A 6403-nucleotide genomic window follows, 5' to 3' on the forward strand; every position below is an offset into this window, starting at 1 on the left:
TCCTGGTGCACAGAAGGCCCTCCGTACATTGCCGTCTTCCTCCCTCCCTCCCAGTCCTCCACCCCTTCTCACGTCTTAAAAGTCCACTCCATTATTTTCAGAGGTTTTTAGTTGATTCTATACAGTTACTGTGTTAGGTTATAAAGTCACCTGCATATTCTCCTTTTTTTTTTTTTATGAAGGAGGATAATATTCTGAATTTGGAAATTTTGGATAACTTTTTTTGGGGGAAAGCAAAGGTTGATACATTTTATCTTACTCTTAAAAGCCAGACTCTCAGAATCTTGGAATACAGTGGCTTTTAAGAAATTCATGAAATAAAGGGATTTTCCAATTTTTCTGAGAATGTGGCAAAAAAAGGGTTATATTTCCACCTACATGATTTAGCTCCTTGGGCCCAATTACACCACAGGTCCACATGTCTGAAGCTCACTTTCTTGCACCATGGTGGTCTCTGCTGCTCAGCTCTTCCTGATCTTATTACTAATCATGTGAAAGTTAAGTCTGCACTTCGCTGGCCCTCCCACTTGTCTTCCAGCCTTGTATTTTTTAGATGTCTATAGGACATTGCTAACTGGAGCTCGAGATGTGAAAAACTGATAATTCTATAATTTTTCTTCTATTTTTCTCCACCAAACATGCATCGTTTCTCTCTCTCTCCTTTTTTTTTTTTTTAATGGAACGCTTAACGAATTTGTGTGTCATCCTTGTGCAGGGGCCATGCTAATCTTCTCTGTATCATTCCGATTTTAGTATATGTGCTGCCGAAGCGAGCACATATGCATCTTTTCTCAATTCTGGCGTTCTAATGTTCTTTTGGTCCTCATTGGAATAATTTTGACTACTTCCTCTAATTTTTCTAATTTCCACTGCCACTGGAATGGACTTAAAATGAATGATCTCAAGTCCCAAGTGGGCATCCAAAATGGCCCTAAAATCCTAATACAGTTCCCTAGTAATTTACTTCTTTCCTTCTAAGATGATTTTATCCTTCTCTCCTTGCATTTCCTAAGCTTCCTCTATGTTCCCAATAATTCATCCAGATGACCTGCATCAGGCAGCACCTCGCCTGCCTTCCTCCTGCTTCTGTGAAGGAGGCGTCCCTGCTCCTGCGACTCCACTGTGCTCAGGGTTCCAGCCTCTTTCACCTTCTTAACATCTTGCATTCAGCATTATCCCTTCCGTCTTGGATAATCTCTTCCTTATTTATTTATTTTTTTGAGACAGAGTCTCGCTCCATCATCAGGCACCAGGCTGGAGTGCAGTGGCATGATCTCGGCTCATTGCAACCTCTGCCTCCCAGGTTCAAGCAATTCTCCTGCCTCAGCCTCCCGAGTAGCTGGGACTACAGGCGCGTGCCACCATGCCCAGCTAATGTTTGTATTTTTAGTAGAGATGGAGTTTCACCATGTTGGCCAGGATGGTCTCGATCTCTTGACCTCGTGATCTTCCTGCCTCGGCCTCCCAAAGTGCTGGGATTACAGGTGTGAGCCACTGCGCCCAGCCGATAATCCCTTTTTCCTCTCTGTTGGATCATTTTGCTCAACACACAAATACAACTTAGTATCAGGTATCTCGGAGAACATCCTTCTTTGATCTCATAGCCCACCTCTGGCATTGTACCGCTCCTCTGCTCCCCTTCACAGAAACATTCCAACAAAGAGCTGTCCACCTCTCTCATCCCTTAGTCTTTCCTCAACCATCCCTAATTGGTCTGTCTTCTACAACTCCATTACAATGGCCGTGGTCAACTCACCAATGATCTCCCTCTTGCATAAGCATTGATTTATATATTCCATCAGGGGTGCTCATCTTGCCTAACCACCACCTTTCTTTAGAGTGTCCCCTCCTCAAGGCTCTCAGGACCCTTTCCTACCTTGTTTTCCTCTTACCTTGCTGGCCACACTCTCTTAGTTTACTTTGGAAGCCCTCCTCCTCTACAAGACGTTGAAAAGTCCAAAGGCTTTATCTTAGGCTCTCTTCTCTTTTGTTTTTAAATTCTTTTCCTAGAAAATTCTCTCCAGTTATGTAGTCCCTCTCCTACCACACTTACATGGTTTAAAGGGCCATCTGCAAGCGTATTACTCTCAAATTTACAGCTCCATATGTGATCACCAGCCTGATATCAGACTCAGCCAACTGTCTACTTGACATCTCCATTTTGAAATCCACAGGTATCTCAAACATAACACAGCCGAAATATAATTACAGATGTCAGCACTCATCCACTGTCCTTTCCTCAAGCCTTCCCCGTATCAGTAAACGGTCCAACCATTCAGTCATACCCAAACCTAAAGGTCAAACTTGAACCCTTTCTTCATCCTATAACCTACAATAGTAAGTCTTAACAGTTTCATACCCAAATACATCCCAACCAATCCACTTCTCGTCATTTCCCTGGCTATACACCTCATGTAAGCCACTGTAAGTTTTTGTCCCAACTAGTAGAGCAAGCAAGGCTCCTGTCTCTACTCCTGTTATAACACCCATCCTCCTCACAGCAACCACAACGATCTCTTTAATATATATATCTATCAAATACCTTAAAAAATACAATCTAAACTCCTAACCCCAGTCCAGAGGGCCCTAAACAATCTGGCCTCTTCCTACGTCTCTGATGAAGTCTTCCTTGACTCTCCATCTTGTTCCTATGTTTCAGTCACATTGGCTTTCTTTCAGTCTTTCGAGTACTCCCAGTCCTCATTCAGGGGCTTTGCACTTGCTGTTTCATTTGGAATACATTTCTTCTGTATCTCTGAATAGTCTTTGAGTAGTTTTCTCTCTTTAAACTTGTTTTACCTTAAATGTCCCCTTCTCAGAGAAGACTTCCCTGACAAATTGAGTGGCCCTCATCACCTCTACAAAATTACCCTACATGATCTTTTTCATATCACTTCTGTACCTGAAATTATGTTATTTACCAACTTGCCCGTTTTTGCTGTCTGTAGTTGTATCTGTTAGCTTTTATGGCATTAAAAATCACTCCAAACTTAGTCCTAAGGCAAACATTTATTGAGCTCACAATTCTTTGGGTGGGCCAATTGGACTGGGCTCAAATGGGTGGTATCTGGGTTAGGCTGGGCTTGCTCATGTGTGAGTGGCCAGGTGGGTGGCTCTGCTCCTGGGGGTTGATTGGCTGTTGGCTGGGGTAACTGGGCACTAGGGCTAGGTTTCTCTTATTGTCCAGCAGGCCAGCCCAGGCTTACTCACAGGGGGATAACAAGATTCCTGCGAGAACAGAAATGTACTAGTCCTCTTGAGGTTTGGTTTTGGCACTAGCACAATGTCTCTTCTGCCTCATTTTTTTGGTCAAAGCAACACAAACACTAGGAGTGGGGAAACAGTCTCTATTGCTTAAGGGGAAGAGCTACAGATTACATTGTAAATGGATATGGATATGAGGAGAGAAGAATTGTAATCATTTTTGTGAACAACCCACCACAATGGTATATATTTGCAATTCATTTGGTATTGTTACAATTTGAATCCCTTTTTGAGTTTAATAAATTACTCACCTTATGAATCTTTGTAGGGCAGAGAATGTTTCCTTCTGTAGGAGCTGAACAAGTGCCATAATTTCTTTCCATTAAGGGCACAGGTACTTGTGCAATTTGGAAGAGAGCAAGGTGCAATAGTAGGCTCCCTGTGGAATTCACTTTCTGGTTAGGGTGACAGCAAAGATGACTGTGCCAGGTTGGTATCACCTTATTTGCTGTACAATTATGTTCCTGGTGGAAAAATAGCAAGAGTGGAAGCTGTAGCACTTGGGGCCCTGCTGCGAAGAGCCGGTGATTTCCCCATCAGGCCAGTTCTAGGGAAGGTTTTATATGCTGTTCCGGGAATCTTAAGTTTGAACCTTATTCTTTAGCCCTCTTGAAGATTCTGTGAGCTACTCAGTATTCTAATACATTCCTTTTCTGTGTAATTCCCCAGGATTGGATTTTGTTGCTCGCGGTGAAGAGCTCTGTTTCGGCAGCTGGCACCAGGAATCGGGTTTATTTTTCTTATATAACAAGAAGAGTGAAGTGGTTGCCAGATTAGTCCAGTTGCTCACACAGCTATCAAGGACTCTCCTATCTTCCTGTTTTGCTGTCTTTAGGGTATTAACTTTTAGTTTTCATGCTTGTTGCCCCTTAGTAGCTCCAGGTACTACTTCTGTGTTCTAGGCAGGAAGGGGGAAAATGGGATGGCACCAGCAGTTTCTGTTCCTTGTATCAAGAAAGCAAACGTTTCTAGGAAGTGCTCCTTTTATCAAGAAAGGAGCCACTCTTTTGTCTAGAAAGAGAGTCTAAACCAATCACCTGACCCCCCCACTGGCATCAGTGATTACGAAGTACCTGGCTTTCTAGCCTCTATGAGGAAGGCATGCAGGGAGAAAGCCTGAGAATGTGCCAAATTAGATGACATCCTGTACCTATCACATAATTAGTTTCCCCCTTTAGAATGACAGTTCTGGGGGGCAGGCACTCTGATTTATTCATTGCTGTCTCTTCTGGGTCCAGAAAAGCAATTGGCAAATATGTGGTTTCAAAATTCATTGACAACTGACAGATCTTTAATCTACCATCAAGGTCTGGAGATTCTTTCTTCAAAATGTTTCTTATCTCTTGCTTTCATTATAGAACCACTGTTTTACTCCAGGCCCTTAGTACATTATTAAAGATTTATTTTCATGCTATATTTCTCTCTCTAGTCTTTTCCATCCTTTGTCTGCATTATATTCTGCTACTAGTGTATCACCTTGAATACCATTTTTATCTTGTCCTTTTCTTTCTCAAAGTATTAGCTATGTTGTAGTAAATCCCAATCTCAGCTTGGGATCTGACTCCTTGCATAAGCTGGCCTGTTGCCTCCCTGACATCAGCAATTTATTTGGTAATCACTCGCAAGTCCAGCTAATCTCATGGCCATCTGGTATACGCTGTCACACCCAGTGCATGCAAAGGGAGCAGGCTGCACTGTGAAGAAAAGAAAGGAGACCAGGACAGGGAAGACTTTCATCATAGGTGACAGGTGGCCAAGCTGCTTAGGGCCAACGACCCACCCACTCTGAACTTGAGCTTAGTCTGCTGCTTCACCAGTGGAACTCATTTCAGGTAGAGGGTCTGAATGGGCTGAAGCAGGACTGGGCTGGCTCAGTCTAATCCGTGGGGTGCTCACAGCAGACTTGTCACCTCAGAGGAAAAGTGGAGTGGAAACCAGGATCACTAGTGAACTGTCACAGAGACTGGCCCACAGGGCAGAAGTTGGAGAGGAAGGCTGGAAGTCAATGGCATGTAGATGTCCAAGGGCTTGCTGTCCAGTCCAACAGGAACCACGTCATTCCTGAACTCCTAGAGAACTTGGGACCAGGAACAGTCAGGCTTGGTTCTTCTGGTCTGAGGCTGGCGAGGAAGAGCACTTTGTATTGGACCTCAGTGTTGACAGCCAGGCTGCTGGATCTGGCAGACACTGGTCCATCTTCCACTTGCTTTTAGTTCTCTACCTTTATGAGTGCCCTGCCTTTTGTTAGAAACACATTCTTTGCTGGTATGCTACAAGCGATATTTTGAAAAGCTCTGAGGACACTTAGGATACATCTAAATTTGTTTGATGAAAAGCAATTTAAGCCATTTTTACAATAAAACAGAATAGACATGGATAAAATTGGCATGCTGTTTCAGACAAAATTAAGACTTAAATTTGAAGCTCTGATTAAAATTCTGGTTTATGATTATGTATTCATTCTCTTCTTTCATTAGGGGTACTTAAACGGACATAATTGAGAAACACAGAATTCTAAGGCAAGTAAAAGGCTAGTAGAAGCACTGTAATTATTATGGAAGTTGTTCATTAGAGATATATATGCTAGGAATTTAAATCAGAATTCAGAGATTTTCATTTTTAGAATGAATTAAAAAGACCATGTTTGAGATTTTTAAAAATATTATTTAACAGGAAGGAAGAATTTGTGATGATAGCATATAGTGGGAAGGATGGGAATAAAACTTCTATTTGAAGAGAATGTCTACCTTTTAAGGTAAAAAAATCTCAAGTCAGTTTAAAAGAATTTCAAGGTATTTTTCTTACTTGAATAAAATAAGCTATAATAAATAAACATTTTTGGTGTTAGGTCTTATGTTTAAGTCTTTAATCCATCTGGAGTTAATTTTAGTGTAAGGTGTCAGGAAGGGGTCCAGTTTCTGTTTTCTGCACATGGCTAGCCAGTTTTCCCAACACCATTTATTAAACAGGGAATCCTTTCACCATAAAAACCCTAGAAGAAAATCTAGGCAAAACCATTCAGGACATAGGCGTAGGCAAGGACTTCATGACCAAAACACCAAAAGCATTGGCAACAAAAGCCAAAATAGACAAATGGGACCTAATCAAACTCCACAGCTTCTGCACAGCAAAAGAAGCA

At 42.1% G+C, this 6403-nt stretch overlaps 1 non-coding gene across 1 annotated transcript; it reads right to left on the bottom strand.

Annotated features, from left to right (window-relative positions):
- Window positions 1–670: 670 nt before the first annotated feature.
- LOC119471780 lies at window positions 671–777 on the bottom strand. The gene has a single exon (XR_005200864.1). It is a non-coding gene; the product is annotated as a U6 spliceosomal RNA (small nuclear RNA).
- Window positions 778–6403: the final 5626 nt, after the last annotated feature.

This window comes from Cebus imitator, unplaced genomic scaffold, assembly GCF_001604975.1.
Source record: "Cebus imitator isolate Cc_AM_T3 unplaced genomic scaffold, Cebus_imitator-1.0 Scaffold73, whole genome shotgun sequence".
In the NCBI taxonomy this organism is placed as follows: Eukaryota; Metazoa; Chordata; class Mammalia; order Primates; family Cebidae; genus Cebus; species Cebus imitator.